Genomic DNA, 20,235 nt, shown 5'->3' with positions numbered 1-20,235 from the left:
GTTGAACAATTCAAGTTGAACAATTCAAAGTCAACTTGTTAGACCTTTACAGACATAACTATCACATGTGTATTTTAATAACAATTATATGTTATCATATTTATGTATAAACAAACTTTATTTCTCCATAAACTCTGAGATCTTATTGGAAAATGCATGTGCATTCTATTTCACTTTTTGTCTATGGTCAATAGTCACCACAGACAAAACGGGAAAACAATATCTTGTCACTTACTGCATTGTCACAATTTATGCTCCCCAAATGTATTTGATTTTATTTCCAATCTGATCACAAGCTTAATATCATGCCCATCATGTGTACATGCTTTTTAGTGTATGAATACAATGGGGATGTACGATATGCCTTGTACGCTAGACTCAAAAATAGAGATTGTGTATACTGTTATTTGCCTAAAAATATCTAGACATACTTTATATGTTTATTCCATGTGTAGCTGGGGTAAGCAACATATAAATGATGTGTTTGTCTGGATTGTTTTGGAATGAGGGTCTGCACAGACCACCCTTTTTACATGAGTAATTTTAGCACATTTTACACTTCATATCCAGTGACTAATAATCAGTGCAAGCAAAGAACATTACAGTACACAAACATCTTCCATTAATTGATTGCTTGATTCACTTATTTACAGTTTTTCCCTATTAATTTACTTTCTCCCCCAATCCTAGTCAATAATTCACTCATGTGTTTCATCTTATTGTACATTGTTCAGTAGCTCCTTGTGCAAATACTGCTACAAACATGCCTGCCAGATTTCAGTCTCAACATATGGCTGCCTTGTCCTCGACAGCTTTCACTAGCTATGTTTCAGTAGCTTGTCCAGCGATTTTCTTTTCAACATTTAGAAAGTTAGCATAGAAAATAGAAGCAGCAACTGCCTCAGGGGTGTGTTTTCATTTAACTAACTATCTTGTCCCAAAAAATAGCTGGACATGATGACGTCACACCAACAACAAACTATGGTAACCAGGTTTCCATCCAAACTTTTTATGCAAGAAAAGTACATGTCAGATAAAAACAGAACATGTGTAGGTGAACTTTACAAATGTAGACAAAACATGTCTTTTTGTGTTGGTAAAATTAATTATGTGAGAAAAAAACTACAGTGCAAAATAACAATTTAGCGGTGGAAGGGTTTCAATTACCCTTTTTAGGCAAATTGCACATTAATACATTTCCGACAGTCTGTACGCCCTCCCACCGATCTGTCTCATGTCACAGGTAACATGCGAAAGCCAGCATGGATAGAATGTAATAATTAGCCATATTCTAATCATTCCCATGTGCCAACATATGGTGAAACTTGCACTCCTATTGATCTGAAATAATTAGCTTGTGAAACTTGTCAGCCAACCAGAAACGCAAGGCGAAACAATTCAAACATTCTTGAAAGTCAGGACAATTCTTATCCTGCAAAGAAACATTTTTTTTAGTTGAAAAATTGATTTTGCAAGCAGTACACATTTAGAATTAAATATGGAGTGGAGCTTTATAGTTAGGTCAATGTGGTGACATCATATGCACAGCACCTTCAAAATTATTCAGCAATCATAATTTGTTCGAAAACAGTTTCCACAATCATTTGTCACAATAAATAAAGTTAGAAAAAAAAACAAATCTACCCCTATTCAATTTATGGCCATTTTTCAAAAATGTCTCCAATATAGATGTTGTTTCCAGTGGTTATTTTAGCATGTCAATCTTGGTGGGGCAAACTCAATTGACAGCAAAGCCACTACATAACACTAAACAATACATTCATTACACTATAACGGTGAAAAACGGTGCCGACCAACTGTTAGGGCCTACATAAAGCTGTCCCAACAGCAGTCAAAACATCTTACTACTGCTACACCTGGCTATCAGCGGATCCTTACCTGGCAGTGAAACAGTTAATTCAGACTCATTTACTGCCTTTTAATAACATAGCTGATATGGCTGACTTGCTTAAAAAAAATGTGGTTTCTACTGACAATTGAGATGTACAAACTATGGCATTGTCACGTTCGTTGTACGGAGGAGACCAAGGCGCAGCGTAATGTGAATAGATGATACGTTTAATAAAGATAAAACAAACTACAAAATAAACGTGACGCTATAATACAAATGTGCAAACAAAGGCAACTAGACATAAATAATAACCCACGAAATATCCAAAGAAGATGGCTGCCTAAATATGGTTCCAAATCAGAGACAACGATAACCAGTTGCCTCTAATTGAGAACCAATCTAGGCAACCATAGGCATACATAAACACCTAGATGGTAAACACCCCCATAAACATACAAAACCCCTAGACAGTACAAAAACACATACATCACCCATGTCACACCCTGACCTAACAAAAATAATAAAGAAAACAAAGAATAATAAGGTCAGGGCGTGACAGGCATAAAGGGACAAAGAGCGGATATGAGGCCATCTGTAATTTCGATCAAGACATTAATGAGCTAGCTAAGATGGATGTCGTTACTATTTGATTTGATTTGATTTGATATTTGTTCAACACTTGTTAAATGTACAGCGACAGAATTCAGAACATGGGCCATTCTTACAATATTCACCCTGTACACTAAGTCAGAACTTTAAGATAAAAAAAGAGGGCAAAAAGCAGACAATGAAAGCTCTTACAATATTCAATGACAACATTTCTCTAAAACAGGCTAAAGGCTGAATATGCACCACCAAGTCAGAACTGTAGGCTAAGTTATGAGGTGAAAAGTGAAGCACATGGCCTACTAACACCTTACTACACAACATACACTTAGTATTACTTTCTTAGCTAGAGTATACATATCTCCCTGACAAATTACATAAATTATGCAGCAGCTAAAAATACATTTTTGGACTCACCCTTGTTGGTCTGTGCTCACTTGAACAGGAATGTGGCGCGGCGGTCCTTCTTGTGGGTCCATCTAGAAAGAGGCCCGAAATCACAACTTGGAATTCAGAGTTGGATGACTGTTCAAAACTATTTTCCATATTTTCCCAGGCGGAGCTAGTTTTATCCTCGTTCCCAGTTGTCTCAGACTTACTGAAGTCTGAGATTTCCCAGATCTGAGTTTCCAGTTGTTTAGAACGTGATAGAAGTCATGCTGGATTTAGAGACCAATGTATTCAAACTTTTCGGGCCCATGGCGTTACCCTCTTCGTGATATTCAATTGGTCGTTACGATCTTGTCTCATCGCTGCAATTCCCCTACGGACTCGGCGAAGGTTCGAGAGGCAAGCCGCGCTGCTTATTGACACACTACCCGGAAGCAAGCGGTAGCAATGTGTCGGAGAAAACACTGTTGAACTGATGAACAAAGTCGACCGACCGGCCCGCCACAAGGAGTCGCTATAGCATGATGAGACAAGTACATCCAGGCCGGCCAAATCCTTCCCTAACCCGGACGATGCTGGGCCAATTGTACGCCGTCCCATGGGTCTCCCCGGGGCAACAGTGGCACCTTAACACTCAATGTTGAATTTGTGATTTCCAAATTGTTGTGTAATGTTTATGTCCAAAGGCTGATAAGCACCAATACGTTTTATCTATCATTTCTCTTCATATGAGAAAGCTTGAAAAGGATTTACCAGTAGATTGCTGACTTGATGCATGATGATGACTGCTTGTCTCGCCTGCTAGCTAAGATTTTGAAAGCATGATGTTGACATGGTCAGTCCAATCAAAGCTAATGTAGATATAAAGTGATTTGATGTTATTTTATCTGTGGCCAATGACCTTGAGCCTTCTCGGATGGGCATTTGTAATTTAAGTCTATGACAGCACCCAAGGGGCTTGAATTTTCGAGCTCTACCCGTAGATTTTGCGGTGACGTAGTGTCCCCATGAGTGAAGGAACACTGAGCCACTCACATGGCAACTAGAGAACATCACCAACCCCTACGCTCCATATTTTCTGCTGGCTGCCCCACCACCACAGAAAGCAAAAAAGAGACCATGTTTGTATGTGGCGTTATTAACTCAATTATCTTTTTTTGTAACACGTGTTAATAACCTCTACGGGATTGGTGTCCCTATACCAGGATGGTTGTTGCTAACGTGCGCAAATGTAACTAGAACGATGTTGTAAGTCACAGCCAACTTTCCACGACATAGACATGTCTTATATGGGCAGAAATCTAAAATTCTTGTTAATCTAACTTAAGTGTCGAATTTACAGTAGCTATTACAGTGAAAAAATACCATGCTATTGTTTGAAGAGAGTGCACAACAACAATAAACTTTTATCACGGTATCTCATTTCATACTTTCACCTCTGAAAGTAAATAATGTACTTCAATTCAGTAATCTTGCTCTGATTTGTTATCCTGAGGGTCCCAGAGATAAAATGTGGCTTAGTTTTGTTTGCAAAAATCTATTTTTATATTCAAATGTAGGAACTGGGTGCTACAGTTTGAACCCCTGCTGTGTATTCTACCAGATCTAATGTGTTATATTCTCCTACATTAATTTAACATTTCCACAAACTTCAAAGTGTTTCCTTTCAACTGGTTTCAAGAATATGCATATCCTTGCTATAGGTCCTGAGCTAAAGGTAGTTAGATTTGGGTGTCATTTTAAAATTGAAAAAAAGGGTCAGATCCTTAGCCAAAATAACATGCAAAACAGTCAGTAGCTATTTTTCCATTAACTTGTTGTAACGGCATTCATAGGAAGAAGGTGAGGACCAAGGTGCAGTGTGGTACGTGTTCATCTTTATTTATGAAATGAACACTGAATGAAAAGAACAACAAAAGAGAATGAACAAAACATTTCTGTCTAGTAGAGAATACAAAAACAGAAAACAACTACCCACCAACACAGGTGGGAACAGGCTACCTAAGTATGGTTCTCAATCAGAGACAACGATTGACAGCTGCCTCTGATTGGGAACCATACCAGGCCAAACACATAGAAATACAACACACAGATCAAAACATAGAATGAAAAACATAGAATGCCCACCCCAACTCACGCCCTGACCAAACCAAAATAGAGACATAAAAAAGGAACTAAGGTCAGGACGTAACACTTGTCTCGTGATTTTTTTTTTTTTTTTACATTTAGAAAGTTTGCATAGAAAATAGATGCAGCAATTGCCTGCTAGGTTGTGTTTCCATTTAACTATCTTATGTCAATAAAAGACAGCTGGATGTAATGACATCACACTTGAAAAAACATAATACAGTAACCAGGTTTCCATCCAACCTTTTTATGCAAGTGAAGTAGGGGAGACCGAGGATGGTCGAAACACTTATAGCAAGTTTGTCATTTTCTCAGAGATTGTTTGAGCTACTACATTCAAAATGTGATAGGAACAGCTTTTATCTGTCTGCTACACATGAGTGTAGGTATTACCTCTCTAAATCAAACAGACAAGTTGTGACTTTGTCTCAAACTCAAGGAGTGAAATGTTACACTCCCGGGTCAGTTGTAACAGGGATTGGTGTGCAATGTAACAGTTTGAAAAAATGCAGAAATCATGACATGAAACGAAAAATGTAAAAACCTTTAACAACATTGCCATGTTGAACATTTTGTACAGCAGAAACAAAATAATAATACAAATCATACATTTTTTATTATTTTTTACATTATGTTAATCATTTTAACTGGCCTTTCTCGACTAAACAACAATCAACAACTAAACAACAACAATTAAAGGTTTGTGGTGTCCCTAATGGAAAAAACGAATGAATTCCACGTGATCAGATTTTTGTTAATAAAGTCTGCAGTCTATCACAGGGTCCTGCTTCTTCACATGAGGGTTGAGGACTAAACTCACCATTTGCATAGTGAGTCAAATGATTCTAGCTTGTTCCTGATTAGAGATATTGAGAGTGTTATAACTATCAAGGAAAAACTCCCTAGAAAGACCAAAACCTAGGAAGAAACCTAGAGAGGAACCAGGCTATGTGGGGTGGCCAGTCCTCTTCTGGCTGTGCTGGGTGGAGATTATAACAGAACATGGCCAAGATGTTCAAATGTTCATAAATGACCAGCATGGTCAAATAATAATAATCACAGGCAGAACAGTTGGAACTGGAGCAGCAGCATGGCCAGGTGGACTGGGGACAGCAAGGAGTCATCATGCCAGGTAGTCCTGAGGCATGGTCCTAGGGCTCAGGTCCTCCGAGAGAGAGAAAGAAAGAGAGAAAAGAGAGAATTAGAGAGAGCAAACTTAAATTCACACACAGGACACCTGACAGGACTCCAGATATAACAAACTGACCCTAGCCCCCCGACACAAACTACTGCAGCATAAATACTGGAGGCTGAGACAGGCGGGGTCAGGAGACACTGTGGCCCCATCCGATGATACCCCCGGACAGGGCCAAACAGGAAGGATATAACCCCACCCACTTTGCCAAAGCAAAGCCTCCACACCACTAGAGGGATATCTTCAACCACCAACTTACCATCCTGAGACAAGGCCGAGTATAGCCCAAGGGGGGTGCCAACCCAGACAGGAAGATCACATCAGTGACTCAACCCACTCAAGTGACGCACCCCTCCTAGGGACGGCATGTAAGAGCACCAGTAAGCCAGTGACTCTAACCCTATTACAGGGGCTGAGACAGAGATTCCCAGTGGAAAGAGGGGAACCGGCCAGGCAGAGACAGCAAGGGCAGTTTGTTGCTCCAGAGCCTTTCCGTTCACCTTCACACTCCTGGACCAGACTACACTCAATCATATGACCCACTGAAGAGATGAGTCTTCAGTAAAGACTTAAAGGTTGAGACCAAGTTTGCGTCTCTCACATGGGTAGGCAGACCATTCCATAAAAAATGGAGCTCTATAGGAGAAAGCCCGGCCTCTAGCTGTCCTGTGTTACAACCATCCCTGGTTTCAGATTATTGAATATTGGCATGAAAATCTGTCGCCAATTGGATGTAAACCTAGCAACTGCCAAATAGACTGGCCTTTCAGCAATCTCAACATTCTATAGATGGGTTAGCTGGGTTAGCTGACAACATCAGGAAAACGAGGTGCATGCTTAAATGGGGCAGAATTGTTGTGAGCTGAGTTGAAGTAAAATGGCAGAAGTGGATGCTGTTCAAATCAGTGTGAAAACTGGAACAAAGAAGGACTAGTCTAAAATTGGAGTGGAGGATACATCTATGAATCATAATGATTTGATTCTTGTTGGGATGCGTTTGTTGAGTAAGAACACATATGTTGGCAATCCATTTGAGGTGTCAAATGGCTGGGAAAAGTGGAGTCTAACAGAGCGACCGGGACTCAGGAGTGGTCTTATTTTGAATCATTGTATTTCTGAAGAACAGAGGAAGATCGTGAGGGCTTATGCACCAAAGCCTTTAAGATGTTATAACTGCCAGAGGTTTCAGGCATGTGGAAAAAGCCTGCAGAGAGAAAAGGAGGTATGCCAGAAGTGGAGGGGAGCACGAGTATGGGAAATGTGGGTATGGTGGAACAACCATGGTGGACAGAGGAGTTTGGGGCAGTGGTGAGGAGTGGGAACAGGGCATTTGGGAGTACTGAAAAGGAACAGGGCATTTGGGAATACTGAAAAGGAACAGGGCATTTAGGAGTACTGAAAAGGAACAGGACATTTAGAGAACTGAAAAGGAACAGGACATTTGGGAGTACTGACAAGGAACAGGGCATTTGGGAGTACTGACAAGGAACAGGACATTTGGGAGTACTGACAAGGAACAGGGCATTTGGGAGTACTGAAAAGGAACAGGACATTTGGGAGTACTGAAAAGGAACAGGACATTTGGGAGTACTGACAAGGAACAGGACATTTGGGAGTACTGACAAGGAACAGGGCATTTGGGAGTACTGAAAAGGAACAGGACATTTGGGAGTACTGAAAAGGAACAGGACATTTAGAGAACTGAAAAGGAACAGGACATTTGGGAGTACTGACAAGGAACAGGGCATTTGGGAGTACTGAAAAGGAACAGGACTTTTGGGAGTACTGAAAAGGAACAGGACATTTGGGAGAACTGAAAAGGAACAGGACATTTGGGAGTACTGAAAAGGAACAGGACATTTAGAGAACTGAAAAGGAACAGGACATTTAGAGAACTGAAAAGGAACAGGACATTTAGAGAACTGAAAAGGAACAGGACATTTAGAGAACTGAAAAGGAACAGGACATTTAGAGAACTGAAAAGGAACAGGACATTTAGAGAACTGAAAAGGAACAGGACATTTGGAGAACTGAAAAGGAACAGGACATTTGGAGAACTGAAAAGGAACAGGGCATTTGGAGTACTGAAAAGGAACAGGGCATTTGGAGTACTGAAAAGGAACAGGGCATTTGGAGTACTGAAAAGGAACGGGACATTTAGAGAACTGAAAAGGAAGCATAACTTCCAACATCTGATTCAGTATAAGCAGGCCCAGAACCTGGTGAGGGGAATGATCTGTCAGGCAATGAGGTCGTGTTGGCGTCGTTTCTGTGACACCATTGGAAGGGCGACACTTGCGGGAGAATGGCAGTAACAGATGAGAAGGCAGAGATTATGACCAAATCGTTTCTCCAAGTGCATAGCTCTGCAAATTTGTCAGAGGGGCAGAGGGGGAAGGAGAGAGAGAATGAGAGAGGGGCACCCTGGAGTTCTGGGTAGTAGGGAGGATGTAAATGATACGTGGAAGAGATGAAAAAGGCAATAGGTAAGGCTGGGTTAACTTCATCTGGGAAAGAAAATGTGAGCAATGTCATTTTGGCTCATCTTAGTGATGAGGCACTGGATAAGGTATTGGTGTTGCACAACAGAGTGTGGGGGGAGGGAAAATTACAAGGCAGCTGGAAAGAGGGAGTAGTGGTACCAATCCGGAAGCCAGGGAAGGAACCAACGAAGCCGACAAGCTATCGGCCAATAGCTTTAACATCACATGTACTGTATGTAAGATTATGAAACGCATGATTATGGAGAGGATAACTTACTTCCTGGAGAGCAGGGGGCAAGTATCGCCACACCAGAGTTCAGGAAGGGAACTATGGACCCAGTGCTCTGCTTAGAAGCAGATGTCGGGAGGTTCGGGTGAACAAGGAGACAGTTGTAGCTTTCTTTTTTGATGTGGAGAAGGCGTATATGATGTGATGTTGAAGGAGGGGTTGTTAATCAAGCTTGATATTATGGGGGGAGGAGGAGGAAGAATATACAACTGGATAAATATTTTCCTGTTTGGAAGGTCTATCCAGATGAGGGTGGGGAAGTCTCTATCAGGCAGCTATCTGGTGGATACAGTACACTGCAGGGGAGCTTGATTAGGAGACAGCAGCTGGCAATTCATTATTAAGTCAACCTACAGGGACATGGGGTGTCTCATCCTGCATGCTGGGAACATGAGTGAGGACAGAATACGAGCTTTGGGTGTGTGGGTAATACCCAGGCGAGGGAGATCGGACTGTATGTAAGGGAGATTTGTCCAACTTTAGCTATTCCTGTAAATCCACCTTGGCTACTCCCGCCTCCAGTAGTTGATTTAGAAGTGCTGGAGAGACTACAGAAAGACAGGGAGGGTGTTGATCCATCTGATTTGTTTAAGAGACATCTGGATACTGTGTATTAGGATTTTGTGCCCGTTTCCAAAGATGGTTCAAAAGATCCAAGGACAGGACGTACCCTGCCAGCATTTGTAGTGCAGGAATGTGGGGTGAAAGTCAGGAAACATATTACAGATAATCTGGCTGTATATACGGCGGAGCTGATGGCTGCTGTTGGCCTTGCAGTGGGTGGAGGAAGTCAAGCCAGACAAACTAGATATTTGCTCTAATTCATGTGCAGTGTTGATGAGTCTGCAATCCTTTAGAGCACGTAGCAGACAATACCTGCTTTATTATGTGCTATGAACCCAAGGCAGGATTAGACAGATGGGTATACAGATAAGATTTACTTGGGCCCCAGCCCATATGAGGGTGTAGGGGAACGAGGCAGTTGATGCACTGGCGGAACAAGCACTTCGTAGTGGGAATGTTGATGTTGTAGTTTAAATGAGCAAGGCAGAGGCAAAAAGCCTGATATCAACAGTGATGGTGCAGAAATGGCAGGAGCAGTGGAATAGAGATACTAAGGGAAGGCATTTATTTCCAGTACAGAGGAAAGTTGGGGAGGGGAGGACGGCAGGAAGAGACAGAAGAGAGGTGCTATTTTTACAAGATTAAGGGTAGGACACAGCCAGTTGAATAATACTTTAAATGTGATAGGAAAGTCCAGCAGGAAAGTGTGATTATTGCGAGGAAACAGACAGTGAAGCATTTATTGATACAGTGTGGGCAGTATGAGAGGGAAAGAGAGAGGCTGACCTCTAGTATGAGGGAGAAGGGGATACAGGAAATGAGTTTAAAGAGTATATCGAGTAAAGCGTCGTTAGGTACAGTCTCAAATATTTTGTTATATTTTTTAAGAGAAATAGGGGGCCCACACTCCAGTACAGTAGGTGGCGGTATTGTACCATAACATTGGATGACGACAACTGCCAATAAACCCCACCGCAGAAGAAGGAGGAGGAGCAGCAGCAGTTGTGATTTTGGATGGCTACAAACAATGATAAACTCCCCAAATACAAGTTTGCTAAGCTTGTAGCATCATACCCAAAAAGACTCTAGGCTGATACCACTGCCAATGGTGCTTCAAGAAAGTACTGAGTAAAGGGTCTGAATACTAATGTAAATACATTTTATTTTTTTGTAATAAATGTGCTAACATTTCTAAAAACATGTTTTCACTTTGTCCTTATGGGGTATTGTGTGTAGATTGCTGAGGATTTGTTGTTATTTAATCCATTTTAGAATAAGTCTAACATAACAAAATGTGTAAGAAGGGGTCTGAATACTCACCATAACTAGTTATTAGGTATACCACCCCGTTCACGAAAATGGATTGCTCCTACAGACAGTGAGTCATGTGGCTTGCTACATAAATCAGGCAGACAGGCATTGATTCATTCATTCAGTTAATGTTCGATTGAATGTTAGAATGGGAAAAACGAGTTGTGTAGATCGTCGTCGGTACCAGGGGCGCCGGATCCAGTGCCTTAGAAACAGCCGCCTTGTGGGATTTTCACCCATGACAGTGCCTAGTGTTTACCGAAAATGGTGCAACAAACTAACAACATCCAGTCAGCGGCAGTCCTGTTGGCAAAAACAGCTTGTTGATAAGAGAGGACAAAGGAGAATGAAAAGAATCATGCAAGCTAACAAGTGGGCCACAAACAGACAAATAACGGCGCAGTACAACAGTGGTGTGTAGAACGGCATCTCAGAACGCACAACTTGTCAATCCTTGTCATGGATGGGCTATTGCAGAAGATGACCACACTGGATTCCACTCCCATCAGCTAATAATTAGAAGAAGCGGCTCTTGTGGGCACGTGATCACCAACATTGGACAACTGAGGAGTGGAAAAACATTGCCTGGAACTTGACAGCGAATTCAGTTTACTTGAGTGGCCTGCGCATACCCCAGACCTCAACTCAAAAGAGCATCTTTGGTATAAAATGGAAGGGCTGTTCGCAGCATGAAGGTACCACCGTCCAATCTGTGGTAGAATAAGAGGTGATGTTAGGGTCTTCCAGTCTAACAAAGAATATCAGAAAGAGAAATAAACATTTACCCATAATGTCTAAGTGGAATGTTTTTTCTAAATGAAAAGCTGAAATGTCTTGGATCAATAAGTATTCAACCACTTTTATATGACAGCCTAAATAAGTTCAGGAATTAAAATGAGTTGCATGGACTCACTGTGTGCAATAATAATGTTTAACATGATTGCCTCATCTCTGTGCCCCACACATACAATTATCTCTAAGGTCCCTTGGTTGATCAGTGAATTTCAAACACAGGTTCAACCACAAAGACCAGGGAGGTTTTCCAATGCCTCACATAGAAGAGCACCCAATGGTAGATGGGTAAAAAAACAAGAAAGCAGACAATGATTATCCCTTTGAGCATGGTGAAGTTATTAATTACACTTTGTGTGGTGGATCAATACACCCAGTCACTTCAAAGATACAGGCGTCATTCCTAACTTAGTTGCCGGAGAGGAAGGTAACCGCTCAGGGATTTCAACATTAGGCACATGGTGACTTTATTCTTCAGGATTTTGGAAAATCTCCCACGGCCCCATTTTCATATCAGGCAATTTTTTTTGTACATTATGAAGGGCTTGACATTAATTAATTAATGATTTTTATAATTGGTCTGTAACACCATGGGCCAAATAGGTGACTACAACTTGCATTATATTGTTCTTAGGGCTGACCCCAATTAGTCAACTGGTCAATGGTTTGGTCATTAAGCTGTTGGTCGACCAAGATTGTTTTAGTCACAACACAAACTCACTTCTTTGACAACAGCTCTGCACTGCTCCACAAAGCACAATAAGTATGAATGCCCTGAATTCTGCTGAGAACATATCACCATAAATGCTGCATGGCCAATGCAGACTTCGGATTGACCATGCGCCCAGATTCACAATGTACTTCTCTCTCCAGAACGCACTCTCTCCCGCCAATTAGTGCACATTCATTGTTTCATAACTTCATTGTGTGAATTGTTTGGTTTTGATTGTATATCAATTACCCATCACATATATCACCAGTAGTACATTTACCTTTAATTACTATAATTTCAAATCTACAATGTTTCTTACTTTGCATTAAATATTATTACTCCAGTCTTCCCATTCTCATTGTCAGAGTGGACACATTGTTTGCAGAGTTCACAACCTATGCTACAATTGTGAGAAACAAGTTCTGGTTTATTTCATTCCATTTTCGAGTTGTGTCAATGTAGACATGGTCTTTCGTTTTGAGCGCACTTAGTATTACTTTCTCAGCTCCAATATACACATCTCCGTGGTATATTACATCATTTATGCAGCAGCCAATAGAATACGTTTTTGTACTCATCTTGTTGTGCTGTGCTCACTCAACAGGAAGGTGGTGTGGCAGTCCTTCTTGTGGGCAGATCTCGTCATTAAAGTCTGGCATTCTCTGGATTTATGGTTCTTTCAAGACAACTGGGAACTCAAAAAAATATAATAAAAAGGTTGAATCATGACGTCGGTGATCTTCAGGTCGGAGCTCTAGAAAGAGGCCTGTGTTGGATGACCATTCAAAACGTATTTTCCGAGTCGGCGCTCATTCTTTTATGATTTCCCAGTTGTCTTGAGCTCACAGAAGTCTGAGATTTCCCACTTCCGAGTTTCCAGTTGTTTTGAACATGGCAGAAGTCATGCTGAATTGACAGCATGGCTAATATATACAACCTTTTCTGGCCCATGATTTAGCATGTGAATGTTTATCCTGTCAAGCTTGGAAAAGATATGCTTAAACCCAAACATGGACCACACACTCTCTCCACTGAATAGCAGGCTAGTGATGGCTTTGCAACACTTGCAGTTAGCCACTGATTCCTTCCAAACCACTCAATGTTGAATTTGCGATTTCCAAATTGTTATGTAATGTTTGTTTCCAATGGCCGAGGAGCACCGGTACGTTTTATCTATAGTTTTTCTTCATATGTAAAGGATTGAAAAGAATTTACCAGTAGATTGTCGACTTGATTCGTGACAATGACTGGTTGTCTAGCTTGCAAGATAAGATTTTGAAAGTATGATGTTGACCTGATCAGTCCTATCAAAGCTAAGGTAGATATAACGTGATTTGACATCATTTTATCTGTGGTCAATGACCTTGAGCCTTCTTGGATGGGCACTTCTAATGTAAATCTATGGCAGCACCCAAGGATTTTGAATTTGAGCTCTCCCTGTAGATTTTGTGGTGATGTAGTATCCCCATGAGTGACAGAACACTGAGCCAATCACAGCGCAACTAGAGAACATTACCAACCCCTAGGATCTTTATTTTCCACCACCACAGAAAGCACTGAGCTAGGCTGAAACACCTGCATTTGGGAGCTGCCTAACTCAAGAAAGCAAAAAGAGACCATGTTTTACGCGGCTTAATTTTGTACTATTTCTGAATTGTAGAATAATAGTGAAGATATCAAAACTATGAAATATTACATATGGAATCATGTAGTAACCAAAAACGTTTAAGACAAATTAAATGTATTTTATTTTTGAGATTCTTCAAATAGCCACCCTTTGCCTTGATGACAGCTTTGCACAATCTTGGAATTCTCTCAACAGGTGTGCCTTGTTAAAAGTTAATTTGTGGAATTTCTTTCCTTCCTAATGCTTTTGAGCCAATAAATTGTGTTGTGACAAGGTAGAGGGGTATACAGAAGATAGCCCTATTTGGTAAAAGACCAAGTACATATCATAGAAAAAGAAATGACAGTCCATCATTACTTTAAGACATGGTCAGTCAATATGCAACCTTTCAAGAACTCTGAAAATTTCTTCAAGTGCAGTTTCAAAAACGATCAATCGCTATGATAAATCTGGCTTTCATGAGGACCGCCATAGGAAAGGAAGACAGAGTACCGGTCAAAAGGGAAATGGGTGTATTTATGCTGTTGTTCAAATTCACAGATATATATATATATATATATATATCGAACGCTTGTTCGAAAACTTGGCATCATATGTCTGTCAGCCAATCAACGACCGCTGCAGGTATGTATGTGTCCATCCTCACCGATAGTCAGCAGGTTTGTGATCAGAGGGTTTGTCCCTTGTCCACAGAACTGCCCAGAGAAGTCATCCATGTCCAGAGCCCACACATGGGCACCGCCATACTGGCTTTCTTTCAGATAGCGGACCCGATGGAACTAGATAGATAGATAAAGACCAGTATTATCCTTGTAAAATATATGCATGAAAGAAACACAATCACAAAAAAAGAATCCTCAGATTTAGATAGTTGTTGAGTCTGTTTGTCATGCATGTCTGGAGATTTGGTTAAAAGATCTTACCTTGGCCTCATAACTCATCTGAGGAAAAAACCAACAACATTGGATTATGATTAAATGGATTTCAGTCTTTGAAAAAGAGGAGTGCAAGACTTCTGAAAACGTGTGAATCCTATAAGCAGGGATTTACAAACTCAGTTGTCGGGACCCCACGGGGTGCACATTTGAGTTTTTTGCCCTAGCACTACACAGCAGATTCAAATGATCAACTCATCATCAAGCTTTGATGATGTGAATCAGCTGTGTAGTGTTAGGGCAAAAACAAAAACTTGAGTTTGGGAAACACTGCCTTATAGTAAACCCAGAGGCCCATCTCCTGAGTGTAGGGCCCAGGAGAAGCAGGTCCACTGACAGGGGCCCCACATAGTCCTGCAAAGGAGGAATAGAGTTAGTTTAGCAAAATACTACCCTAATCTGAAGGCTTCATCAAAACACTAGTGGGGCGGTGACACTCCCTGAGGCTCCATGGAGGTTGAACCTCACTGATGAAGTCCAGATTACTTAGACACGCAACAACAGAGACATGTAGCTCTAACAGTGACCGAGGAGTGAGACTAAACATGATCAACATGAAATCTTCAAAATGTTGATGTATCACTTGATCAACCAGATGCAGGCCATACTTGGACAGCGCGGTGATTTCATTTACTCCATCAATGTCATCTCTCCTGGCTGCCAGTGCAGTTGACAGGATCAGTCTTGAGGCTCCGCTGACCTTGCTCTCTGCGACATAAGTCTCAACTCCTGTGGGTGCAGATAAAGACGCACAGACACAGTAGTGTGCACAATGGATGCGTTTCTATTTCTATCGTACCAGTTAATGCATTGTTTTGTGAAACATTGTTAGTTTAATCAATGCTGAGCTAGAACAAAAACATGCACCACATGGGTCCAGCCGGAATGGATTGAGAAGCTAGGTGTAACTCACCCTGGCAGAGCAGAGTAAACCTCTTCTTGTCCTCTGGGGGGCTCCCTTTGGACCCGGGATGCTCTGTCCAGATCCAGACTCTCAAAGCCATGTCCTCAGGAAGCTGATGGACGGTGAGGATGATTCCCCGTAAAACCCTGTTTTTTTATGTGAGGATAACTAAGATCAGTGTTTCTTCGACCAATGTGACATTTCACTTTGTACTATGTGAAATTTGTAATATAAACTTTATAGAAGTTTAGAAGCGCTGAGATATTCCTTTCCGTTATAGCGTAACATGTCAATGTTCTTAGTTTAGTCTCTAGAGGGAGACCTTTCAAAGGGAGTAGATGTGCTCTGCTGCTTCTGCGTACCTTCCATTGTAGAGTTCATGGTTCCTCCCTCTCACCAACAGTGAAGTCATCAGTTTGGGGTTTCTGTACACAAACAAGAAAAAGAGAAGACCTCTTAAATATGAATATCATAATATGTGTATCTCTCGCTCTCTCCCGGTGTGTGTGTGTGTGTGTGTGTGTGTGTTAGAGAGAAAGGAGAAAAAAAGGTAGCAAGAGGTGGCAGGTAGCCTAGTGGTTAGAGCATTGGGCCAGTAACCAAAAGGTTACTGGATTGAATCCCTGTGCTGACATGGTAAAAATCTGTCGTTCTGCCCTGAACAAGGTAGTTAACCCACTGTTCTCCGGTAGGCCATCATTGTAAATAAGAATTTGTTCTTAACTGACTTGCCTAGTTAAAAAAAAGAGAAATGTAGTGTTTTACCAAATGCGCAACAAATGACCTTTTTAATAGATACAAAATTGATTTCATTTGTATTCATCATCTTAAACTATTACTTGGCCGTCAAGGCGGTGAAAGACGTGTCGAGGGTCTTGTCTTTCCACTCGTAGGTGATGAGCTCATTAGCATCATTCGTGACGGCAAAAGTGTAGACCAGGTGGGTGCACAGGTAAGGATCCACATTCTCACCAAATAAGTAGACTCAGACCTATAAGACACATTACAGATAGAATTGTGTGCTGCTAAAATAAATGTATAGGGTCTGGTAAAAAAATCAATAATACGACATGACAAAAGCAACAGCACAACCAAAAATATGTAGCGATATACAACGAAACAAATTCTGTGGAAATCGCACCTGCTGAATATGCTATGCCTCTCATTATTTTATCTGTCCTGGTGTGCTCCTGGCTCTGGCAGTGTGGAAAGTCCCATGGAGAGGTACCTGGGAGAGCAGAGAGGGAGAAAAAGAGAGAGAGAGAGAGAGTGGGAGGAAGATGCATACATCGCATAACGCCAGATGAACATTACCTCTCCGGTTACAGACATACGGTGAACATTTACACAACATAGCCTAAAATAGACTTCTATTTGTCTTGTTGAGAAGTACAATGACAGACTGCATGACATGTAGACGAAAGTACAGGGTGTGGACCAAAATATTTTTTACTCAGTTGACAGCCTCATTTATCAGTTTAAATAGTAGGCCTATATAATCCTACATGCACAGTACAGCTTGGGTTGGTCTAAGACCAATTTATAATTTTAGGTCATACAGAGTGTATGTCACTGTTTCCGCCTTTCCTTCGGCCGGCGGGCCATTTAGCAAAGACCCAGAGTTACCTCTGCTGCAGAGGATAAGTTCATTAGAGTTACCAGACTCAGAAATTGTAGCCCAAATAAATGCTTCAGAGTTCAAGTAACAGACACATCTCAACATCAACTGTTTAGAGGAGACTGCATGAATCAGGCTTTCATGGTCGAATTGCTGCAACGAAACCACTACTAAAGGACACCAAAAAGGACCCAAACCTATGATCACCATGCGCAATGCCAAACGTCGTCTGGAGGGGTGTAAATTTGCCACCATTGGACTCTGAGGCAGTGGAAATGCCTTCTATGGAGTGATGAAATCATACTTCACCATCTGGCAGTCCGACAGACACATCTGGGTTTGGCGGATGCCTGGAGAACACTACTTGCCTGAATGCATAGTGACAACTGTAAAGTTTGGTCTGGGGCTGTTTTTCATGGTTCGGGCTAGGCCCCTTAGTTCCACTGAAGGGAAATGTTAACGCTATAGCAGACAATGTCATTCTAGACAATTCTGTGCTTCCAACATTGTGGCAACAGTTTGGGGAAAGCCTGTTTCATCATGACAAGGCCTCCATGCACAAAGCAAGGTCCATAAATTAATGGTTTGTCGTGATCGGTGTGGAAGAACTTGACTGACCTGCACAGAGCCCTGACCTCAACCCTTTCGAACACCTTTGGAATGAATTGGAATGCCGACTGGAGCCAGCCTAATCGCCAAACATCAGTGCCCAACCTCACTAATGCTCGTGTCTGAATGGAATGCTCGTGGCTGAATGGTCTTCCCAGAAGAGTGGAGGCTATTATAGCAGCAAAGGGGGACCAACTCCATATTGGGGCGGCAGGGTAGCCTAGTGGTTAGAGTGTTGAACTAGTAACCAAAAGGTTGCAAGTTCAAATCCCTGAGCTTGACAAGGTACAAATCTCTCTTTCTGCCCCTGAACAGGCAGTTAACCCACTGTTCCTAGGCTGTCATTGAAAACAAGAATTTGTTCTTAACTGACTTGCCTAGTAAAAATATAATTAATGGCCATGATTTTGGAATGAGATGTTCGACTATCAGGTGTCCACATACTACATTACCAAAAGTATCTCTTTTTAGAATTGTGGGAACTCTTGAACAGTTTTCCTAAATGGAACACATTTTTTTGCTGAATTCCTGTTGTTTTTTTGAGCCCAAAACTAAAATCTCCCTTATTTTTTGTTGTGCTAAAGGACATTGTGAGCAGCAATTATTCAGGATGTTATGGTTATGTATTTTTGAACCATTTTAATTTCCTCCACTAGCCTCATCTGCACATGTATCACATAATTCTATCACTTACTGCTCCAGTTTAGTGTCCACACTACCTGATAGCACTGGTTTAGCACACACACCCACAGCTGTCGCATTGCATGTATCGGTCATCAACTGTGGGCTACTAAACTATGCTGTGATGTCAGACAGTTTTTCTTATCCCTTTTATTTGTAATTTCTATTATGCCCCTATCACCCTCTCCCCTGGTTGGAGGACTGAACACAAATATAAACACTATGTAAAGTGCTGGTCTGATGTTTTATGAGCTGAAATAAGAGCTCAGAAATGTTCCATTCACAAAAAAGCATATTTCTCTAAACTTTTGTACACAAATGTACTTTTGTTGTAAGTGAGCATTTCTCTTTTGCCAAAATAATCCTTCCACCTGACAGGTGTGGCATATCAAGAAGCTGATTAAACAGCATGATCATTACACAGGTGCACCTTGTGCTGGGGACAAATCCACTACAATGTGCAGTTTTGTAACACCACAGATGTTTTGAGGGAACGAGCAATTGGCACGCTGACTACAGGAATGTTCTCCAGAGCGGTTGCAAGAGAATATGTTAATTTCACTACCATAAGCCACTTCCAAAGTCGTTTTAGAGAATTTGGCAGTACATCCAACCTACCTCACAAGCACGTGTTACGTCCCCCAGCTAGAAAACCAAATAATGTCACTCAAACAGAAAGGGGAACTAACAGAGTCTCTGACAACAACCAAAACAGAACAGGTGAGGTTATAGGAGGGGTTTCTGAAAGACACTCATGAGGGTGTCCACATGAGGGTGTAGGTTGGCCTGACTGTATTCGGAGCATTTCAAAATCATCTGTCAATCAAATGACGTGCACACATTATTTTTGTTCTTCTTCTTCTTAGTCTGGTTGCACGTTCCTCTTGGCTTTCCCTGTGCTCCAACCTCTCGTCACATTCTTTTTCCCCTTTCCTTGTGCTCAAGCTCTAATCTCTCCTCACATTCTCATTCCTTGTGCTCGAGCTCTGATTTCTGTTGATCAAGATAATTTTTGTTGCTCCAACTTTGCCTTTAGTTCTAACTCCCTTTGTTGCAAATCTTTATTAACTACAAAACGGTGTTTTTAATTATGGTGCCCCTGTGCAAACACAAACTTGTTAGCTAGCAAGCTCAAAGGACATTCAATGTTCCCCCTTAGAATCTGCTCCTCCTAGGTATAATTCTGTGGACGTAATTCATATAATGCATGTCATAACAAGTTGCCCAGCGCCTCAAGCCTCCTCCTCAACCCTCTCACTCTCACCCCACCCGCAAAAGTCAGATCTTGCACTATATGCTACACTTGTCTGTCCATCACGCACATAAGGAACTAGATTGCCTGCTCTATCTGCACTGATTGGTGAAGTAATTTAATGAGTTAAATGTACAAATACGGTTTATTTCACAGGTTAAAACTGGTTCAGAACTATATTTTGCTAGTCGGAACAGTGGAACAAAATGAAAAAAATTGGGGTTCTGTTCGTGGTCTGTTATGATATACACTGAGTATATAAAACATAAAGAACACCTGCTATTCCAT

Source organism: Oncorhynchus masou, chromosome 5 (assembly GCF_036934945.1).
Source record: "Oncorhynchus masou masou isolate Uvic2021 chromosome 5, UVic_Omas_1.1, whole genome shotgun sequence".
Taxonomy (NCBI): Eukaryota; Metazoa; Chordata; class Actinopteri; order Salmoniformes; family Salmonidae; genus Oncorhynchus; species Oncorhynchus masou.
The sequence above is the reverse complement of the archived record's forward strand: the minus strand, read 5'-3'. Positions refer to the sequence as shown.